Source organism: Rattus norvegicus, chromosome X (assembly GCF_036323735.1).
Source record: "Rattus norvegicus strain BN/NHsdMcwi chromosome X, GRCr8, whole genome shotgun sequence".
NCBI classification, from domain to species: Eukaryota; Metazoa; Chordata; class Mammalia; order Rodentia; family Muridae; genus Rattus; species Rattus norvegicus.
In genome coordinates this window covers 35,469,926-35,478,983 of record NC_086039.1, presented here as the reverse complement: position 1 = coordinate 35,478,983, position 9,058 = coordinate 35,469,926, and the positions used below count along the sequence as shown (strand labels likewise).

Here is a 9,058-nt window from a genome sequence, read left to right as displayed (position 1 = left end):
AAGTGCTGCACTAGCTAGCTTTATGTCAAGTTGGTACCAGGAGAGGGGGTATTGCTGTCCTAGACCTGATGGTGTTTTTGAGAGGATTGTGGAAGGACTTTGGAACTTTGGGCTAGAAAAGTCATTGAGTATTGAAAGCTTGGTGATCTGCTCTGTGGTAGCTTGGAAGATAAGAAAGTTGAGAGTGGTACAGACTGTGGTGGCCTGGTTTATGAAGTTTCAGAGAGATGCAAAGACCACTGGGCTTTTGGTGTGGTTCTGTGGTTCTGGTTAACTGGGGCTGAAGAACCAGCTGTGGCTGACAAGATACTAGAACCTCCAAAGTGAAACCTTTGCTTTGCTGGAGCTGAGGTATTAATGGTGATTGGGAAGGGACCAGTGTCCTTGAGGTGAAATCTTCTGGAAAGTGTTTCCTGATAGCACACAGAAGCTGTGTTCCATACCTGGCCAAAGTTGTGTCTTGTGTGTCAGCTGAACTTGGTGGTGTAAGAGTCACCCAGGTGGTGCTGGCTTAGAAGGTGTGAAGGGTGAGGAGAGCAGCTGAGGCTTGGCACCACGAAGAGAGCCGAGGAGAAGCTATCAGTGAAAGGGCAGCCCAGTTGCAGTAAGGGACCCCAACAGTTTTGGAGAGCTAGTGCTTTGGGATGACTACCAAGAACAGCAGTAACAATGGAGTAGAGCCAGCCAGAACCTAGAAGAAAAATTATGTGTGCAGCCAAAGGCAGAGGTGAAGTGACACAAGACCCTTAACAGAGCCCAGAAAATCGTGAGTGAATCCCAGGCAATTGGACATTAAGTTATTTACATTGTTGTTCAGTTTTCTTTTGTTCAGATTGTGACGGTTCCCTGGTCCTTCACTGTTGAAGAAAGTATTTAACTTTCATTTTTACAGGAGCTCAAGGTTGAGAGACCTTGAACTTTTGAAAGAGATTTGGATTTTTAAAGAAATTGGATGTTTTAGAGACTGAACTTTTAATGTGTTTGAACTTGTAATGACTGGGACTTTTAAAGTTATTTATGTTTTGGCCAGGCAGTGGTGGCGCACACCTTTAATCCTAGCACTTGGGAAGCAGAGGCAGATGGATCTCTGTAAGTTCAAACCCAGTCTGGTCTACAGAGTAAGTTCCAAAACAGTCAGAGCCACATAGAGAAACCCTATTTCAAAAAAATTGTTTTATATTGTAATATTAATACTCCATCTTGGGGATAAATGAGCAAGAAAAGATCGCAATTGAAAAGTGATGTTTGTGTGTCAAGTTGAAAAGGGGCCATTTGTACTGGCTAGTTTTCTTTTTTTCTTTTTTTTTCTTTTTTTCGGAGCTGGGGACCGAACCCAGGGCCTTGCGCTTCCTAGGCAAGCGCTCTACCACTGAGCTAAATCCCCAACCCCTGTACTGGCTAGTTTTATGTCAACTTGATACAAGCTAAAGTCATCAGAGGAAGTCTCAATTGAGAAAAATGCTTCTATAAGATTCAGCTCTAGGGCATTTTCTTAATTAGTGACTGATGAAGAGTGGTCCACCTCATTCTAGGTGAAGCCACCCCAGGCTTATGATTGTGGGTTCTATAAGAAGCAGGCTGAGCAAACCATGGGGAGCAAGCCAGTAAGCAGCACCCCTCTTGAAGGCACTGAGGTAGCAGAATAAACTCCCTTTTGTTCTCTTTTTTTGAAAGCGCTCTACCACTGAGCTAAATCCCCAACCCCGAAAGCAAATTCTTTTAATGAGAATTCAGGATTAAATTTTAGAGAGACCCAAGGTCATATTTCCATTCAGAAACTTGATAGAAAAATATTTAATTTGAGCTGTTATTAGCAGGTGGCAGGAGCCACCTTCAAATGAATCTTCAAATAGGAAAACACTGTTTCACCACCTGTTGGGGATAAGTTGCAAATGGAATAATTCAGTGTGGTTTGTAGCTATTTTGATGACTATCTCTCTGGGATCCTTTCCCATAACCACTTGCTGATGGCTATAATCACCATATACATAGTAGTAGTTGTAACCAGTGTAGTTATAATCAAAACCACTGTAACCTTGGCTGCTATAGCCAAAATTGCCATAGACTTGAGTCCAATAGTTACTACATCCCTGGTTCCAGTTTTGACTGGGGCCACCTCCTCTTCCACGAGCTCTTCCTGCAAACCCTCCTCTAGATCCCTACTGCTGCTGTTTCGGATACCGTTCCCTTACCATGGCTACTTTTATTTCACATTTACTAAGACCAACATTGTGGTATTTCTTTCTTTTTTTCTTTTTTTTTCTTTTTTTTTTTTTCCGGAGCTGGGGACTGAACCCAGGGCCTTGTGCTTCCTAGGCAAGCGCTCTACCACTGAGCTAAATCCCCAACCCCCCTTGTGGTATTCTTCTCCATTGTCTTCACTGGCTTCTCATCCTTAAAGGTAATAAAACAGAACCACGCCTCTTATTGGTCTTGCCCATAGGGAGCTCTATGGATTCAACCTCACCCAAACCACCAAAGTACCTTTACTTTCTCTTTATGTGTGTCTAGAGAAAGGCCACCAATAAAAATTTTTTGACGGGCTCTTTTGTTTTCATGGGTTTGGCCATTTTAGGATCAATGACTTTCCCATTCAATTTATGTTCTTTCTGATCTATGACCTTATCTACACTCTCTGACATTTTAAATAGCACAAAGTCAATTCTCGTGATCGCCCTGTGATAGGATCTAACTTCAGAGTGCAGTCTACAGTGTCACCAAATTTGGAAAAGTAGTCCTTGAGAACTTTGTGGTGTCCCAGCTAAGGCCTCCTATAAACATTTTCCAATCTTCCCAATATGCCATCGATGCTTGAGTGTGTCCTGGGGAGGAGCTTGAATGGCCTTCATCCTCCCAGTGTTGATCTTGGCACCCTCAGCTTCCTTGGTGTACCTCAGAGCCAACCATGCTCCCGCTCTACCTCTCAAGGCACACAAGACAAGGCACATGTGCCTCTCTCCAGCCAGTCCTCCTCGCCTCCCACTCTGTGTCCCCAGCTACACTAAAAAAGATTTAGTAGGAGCGGTTACTCTTGCCTCCTCCTCCCTTTAATGGCATGGCTGCTGACCACCTAAAATGGCCCTCCATTTGGTTCTCAAGACCCCATTCTAAGTTTTCTTGCCCTTAGAGAGGTATGGCCCCCACCCTTGAGGTCTGAGAAGAATCACAAAATGTCCCTGGCAGTAGCAAAATAGACACAGCAGCTACAGCTAGCTGCTAACAGTAACCTTAGAAAACAAGTCGTTCCCAGGCCAAGACAGTCCTTTTTTGATGCAGGCTCCCTCCTTATGGTTTAACCAGATGCTGTAAACCAAATAGCTTGAAGGCCAACATTCCTTTACCTCTCATGTAATGCCTAGGGTTGGAAACCTCTGCTTGCAGTTTTTTCCTTTACAAACGCCCTTCACCTAGACCTGGGGGTCACTCTCCTATCCTGTTGGATCAGGAAGGTCTTTGGCCCAAGCTCAAGAGCTTGAATAAAGACTCTCATGTACTTGCATCAGAGTTGTGGTTCCTGTTGGTCTCTCTGTGGGTTTTTGCAATCTGAGTACAACACTCTAGCTTCTGCACCTGTTCCTGCCTCCAGGTTCCCACCCTTTGTGAGTGCCTGCTCTCTCCACTGTTGATGATGAACTGTTGTTTTGTTTTTGTTTTTCTAGATGAGAGTTTCTCTGTATAGCCCTGGCTATCCTGGAACTCCCTCTGTAGACCAGGCTGGCCTTGAACATAGAGATCTGCCTGTCTTTGCCTCCTGAGTGCTGGGATTAAAGGCCTATGCCAACACTGCTGGTGATGAACAGTTATATGAGAATTGTCGGGGTTTCTGAATCCACTTGACCTTACCAAGTCTGGTGGCATGGTCCAATGTCCCACAGTGAGTGAATAAACCCCCTCTTTCCCAAGTTGCCTTTGCTCATGGCAATTCATCACAATAGTAACCCCAAGACTGCTGTGTTCCTCTGTTGGTATCTGCTTCCAGCTCCTGTCCTGAGTTGCTGCCTTGGCTGCCCTGGAATGGACTGTAAACCAAATAAATCGTTTCCTCATTCAAGTTGCTTTTGGTCAGGGTTTAATCATGGCAACAGAGAACCAAACTAAGACAGGCAGAGTCTCACGATAGCCCAGGTATCATGTAGCACAGGCTGGCTTGGAATTTACTCTGTATTCAAGAAAGAACTTGAACTTGGGATTTTTCTGCCCTACTTCCCAAGTATTGAGATTACAGGCGTGTTCCACCATAGCCTGTACATCTGTGCTTCAGATGGATCCCAGGGTTTCCTGAGTGTTAGGCAAACATTCTACCAAGCAATCTACATCTCTAGTCCAACATTTGGTCTCTTGATCTTTACTGTGGCTTCCAGAGCATTCTTTTTATTCTTGGTTAGACTGAGGACATACTTTAGAGGTAGAACACTTGCTGAGCACGTGTAAGGCCATGGCTTTAATCTCTAGCATAGAAAATATAAGGGGTTGGGGATTTAGCTCAGTGGTAGAGCGCTTGCCTAGGAAACGCAAGGCCCTGGGTTCGGTCCCCAGCTCCGAAAAAAAGAACCAAAAAAAAAAAAAAAAAAAAAGAAAATATACAAAATAGTGTTGAGATAGTTTCTACAATTTCCTTTTAAAAATCCTCCATTTATGTACATGTGTGTGCACCTGTCTGCATGTGTGCCCTGTGCACGCAGGGCTGACAGATGCCAGAATATGACATCAGATCCTCTGGAATGAGAATTACAATTTTGAGCTGCTTGATGTGGGTATGGGGAACTGAACTTAGGTCCTCTGCAAGAGCAGCAAGTGCTCTTAACCACCAAGTCATCCTTTTTTAAAAAGTATTTATTTGTTAGTACATTGTAACTGTCTTCAGATACACCAGAAGAGGGCATCAGATCTCATTACAGATGGTTGTGAGCCACCATGTGGTTGCTGGGATTTGAACTCAGGACCTCAGGAAGAGCAGTCAGTGCTTTTAACCACTGAGCTATCTCTCCAGCCCCTGCCCCCCACCCATCCTTTCAGACTCAGATTGTCTACTTTTCAAAAAAAGCATTTAAACAAAATCAGTCTGCTTGCTCCACACATCCATTCCTCACATTCCTATGCAAAGGCCACTATTTTTATTTTTATTTTAATTTTCAAGTTTTTTATGTCTATAGGTATCTTGTCTGCATGTGTGCCTGTGTACCACATTTGTGCAGTGCCCAAGGAGCTCAGAAGAGGGTATCAGTTCTCGTGTGAGCTGCTATGTATTTGCTGGAAATTGAACCCACTTCCTTTGCAAGAGCAGCCAGTGCTCTTCACTAACTGCTGCTGGTGTCTCTCCAGCCCTTCTTTTCACTTCTTTGGAAGTCGTCATTTCAACTTGCTGTTATATTTGTTGCCACAAATACATTGTTTATAGTTTAAGATCTCATTTAGTCCATACTGTCCTCCAATTCAACTACATAGTGAGGATGACCACGGCCATTTAATATTCCTGCCTCTACCTCGACATTGCTGGGATTACAGGTGTTTACCACACTTTCCCCCCTTTCTCCCTCCCATCCTTTTTTTCGTTTTTGTTCTGTGAATTGAACTTTGGGCTTTATGTATACTAGATAAGCACTTTACCACTGAACTATATACACAACTTTTGCTTGTTTTGACAGGGTCTTGATATGTAGCCCACACTATGTTTAGAATGCATACCTTCTTGCTGCAGGTTTCTGAGTGCTGCTATACCATTACCTAATAACCTTTTCAAACCTTTTATTTGGTAGTGGTATTGGAACATATGTCTGTGACAGCACTGACAGAGTTCACAGATGATCTGACCTGGCTGTGGAACTCCACAGTCCCAATATTCAGTTGAGCTCAACTCAACATGAATGAGAAAGAGGCCGGGGAGCTGATCCAGCAGCAGGCTTCACACCAGCACTCCCTGGATGATGAGAGGCTGCTGTTAATCTTGGATTCCCCTTCATCTTTCAGAAGCAATGATCTGCCAGGCTCAGTTTATAGTGGAGTCTCACTGATGCCTTCCACAAATGCAACAACAGTGTCTGAGTCCAGGTTCCCAACACTGTCTCCCACCATAACCTCCTTGACACATGGACTGCTACCTGTACACGCCTTCCTCTGAGGCTCAGGCTATGTCTCCCTTTATGGGTCAGATGTTGAACCCCAGTGATCCTTGTAGCTTTTATATATCCCCTCTTGAATTCCAGGTATTTCAGACTTTTAAAAAAACATTTATTTCATGTATATGCATATGCTGTTGCTAACACAGCATTAGAGGGCACCAGATTCCATTACAGATGGTTGTGAGCCACCACCTGGTTGCTGGGACTTGAACTCAGGACCTCTGGAAGAGCAGTTAGTGCTCTTAACCACTGAGCCATCTCTCCAGCCCCAGACGTTTTTTTATTGGTTACTTTATTTATTTACATTTCAAATGTCCCACTTCCTGGTTTCCTCTCAACAAACCCCCACATTCCACCCTCCCTCCTCTTTGCCTCTATGAGGGTGCTCCCCCAGCCACCCACCTATTCTTGCCTCACCACTGTAGCATCCCCTTACACTGGGGTTTTGAGCTTCCACAGGACCAAGGGCCTCTCCTCCCATTGATGCCTGACATATGAAGCTTTGCTACATATGCAGCTGGAGTCATGAGTCTGTCCATGTGCACTCTTTGGTTGGTGGTTTAGTTCCTGAGTGCTCTAAGTGGTCAGGTTCGTTGATATTGTTTTATCTACAGTGTTGCAAACCCTTTTAGTTCCTTCACTCTTTTCTCTAACTCCTCCATTGGGGACCCCATGCTCAGTCCAATGTTTGGTTGTAAGCATTCTCATCTGTATTAGTAAAGCTCTGGCACGGCCTCTCAGGAGACACCCATATCAGGTTGTCAGCAATCACTTTTGGCATCAGCAATAGTGTCTGGGTTTGGTATCTGAATATGAGTTGGATCCCCAGGTGGGGCACTCTCTGGATGGCCTTTCCTTCAGTGTCTGCTCCATTTTTTTGTCCCTGCATTTCCTTTAGATAGGAACAATTCTGGGTTAAAAATTTTTATTGGTGGGCTGGAGAGATGGCTCAGCGGTTAAGAGCACTGACTGCTCTTCCAGAGGTCCTGAGTTCAATTCCCAGCAACCACATGGTGGCTTACAACCATCTGGGATCCAGTGGGATCTGATGCCCTCTTCTGGTGTGTCTGAAGACAGCTACAGTGTGCTCACATACATGAAATAAATAAAATCTTTAAAAAAATTTTTTTATTGGTTATTTTATTTATTTACATTTCAAATGTTATTTCCCTTCCCAGTTTCCCCTCCACCACCCCTTATCCGCTCATCTCTGAGTTAAAATTTCCGAAATGGGTGGATGTCCCCATCCCTCAACTAGGGGACTGCCAATCTACTGGAGATGGTTTCTACAGGTTCTATTTCCCCTTTGTTGGGTATTTTGGCTAATTTCATCTCCATTGGGTCCTGGCAGCCCTTCGCATCCCTGACATCTGGGACTTTCTAGTGGCTATCCCCAGTTCCCCATCCCCCCTACATATTTCTGTTCAATTTCCTGGCCCTCTATACTTCTCTCCTGTCTCTTCTCATACCTGATTCTGCCCCCTCTGTCTTCCCTCCCCCTTCTCTCTCCCTCTCAGGTCCCTCCCTCTACCTCCTGTGACTATTCTGTTCTCTCTTCTAAGTAGGATTGAAGCATCTACACTTTGGTTTTCCTTCTTAAGCTTCATATGGTCTGTGGATTGTGTCTTGGGTAATCTGAGCTTTTGGGCTAATATCCATTTATTTTTATTTTTTCTTTTTGGTTCTTTTTTTTTGGAGCTGGGGACCGAGCCCAGGGCCTTGTGCTTCCTAGGCAAGCGCTCTACCACTGAGCTAAATCCCCAACCCCTAATATCCATTTATGACTGAGTACATACCATGTGTGTTTTTTCATGATTGGGTTACCTCACTTAGGTTCCATCCATTTGCCTATGAATTTCATGAAGTCATTGTTTTTGATAGCTGAGTAGTACTCCATTGTGTACATGTACCACATTTTCTGTATCCATTCCTCTGTTGAAGGGCATCTGGGTTCTTTCCAGCTTCTGGCTATCACAAACAAGGCCACTAAGAACATAGTGGAGCACGCCTCTGTGGCATGGTGGGGCATCTTTTGGGTATATTCCCAAGAGTGGTATTCCTGGGTCTTCAGATAGATCTATTTCCAATTTTCTGAGGAACCTCCAGACTGATTTCCAGAATGGTTTTACCAGTCTGAAATCCCACCAACAATGGAGGAGTGTTCCTCTTTCTCCACATCCTCGCCAGCATCTGCTGTCACCTGAGTTTTTGATCTTAGCCATTCTCACTGGTGTGAGGTGAAATCTCAGGGTTGTTTTGATTTGCATTTCCCTGATGACTAAGGATGTTGAACATTTCTTTAGGTACTTCTCATCTTTCAGACTTTAAAATCTCAATATTGCTTGTCAGCCTCTCAGACTGCCGGAAAGTCACCATCTTACCTAAGCAGCTCATAACTACTTCACAGAATACAGAAGACTCCAGGGTCCAAGGAGGGGCACCCACAGTTACAAAATAACACTTGTGCCAATATGGCGACTGGAGAGATGCTGATACCCAGCCTCCCGACCTTCAGAGACACTCCAGTCTACAGGCAAGAAGCCCTACAAATGCTTTTGGAAAGACTGTACAGAACCTTTCCTCCATCTGACATATGAACAACATATGTGGTCACATGTTGTATGTCAACCACATGTCATAAGTGTAGGCAACGTTTCATGGGAGTGCACCACTATTGCCTGAAACCTCAAAAGATGCACCAAGAGGTGGTAGGATCCCAACAGTGGACAGATGATGGTTCTTTTGCTGCTGGTCAAGGGCATTATAAGGGTCACTCTTTTTACTAGCCTAGGATCCTGCTGCCTCTGAACCAGCTCATCTCCTTGGTAGGAAAAGGGGTTAGACTTAAATGGAGATAGGCAAATTAGGAAGGTGTGATAAAGCCCAAAAATAAAGCTCTAGACTCCCATCAGGGACTCCTCATAAATGCTGTCTCCAGT

At 44.4% G+C, this 9,058-nt stretch overlaps 1 pseudogene; it reads right to left on the bottom strand.

Moving 5' to 3' along the window:
• Positions 1–492: 492 nt before the first annotated feature.
• On the bottom strand, positions 493–6,430 carry Hnrnpd-ps1 (heterogeneous nuclear ribonucleoprotein D, pseudogene 1; annotated as a pseudogene).
• Between the last annotated feature and the right edge of the window lie 2,628 nt (positions 6,431–9,058).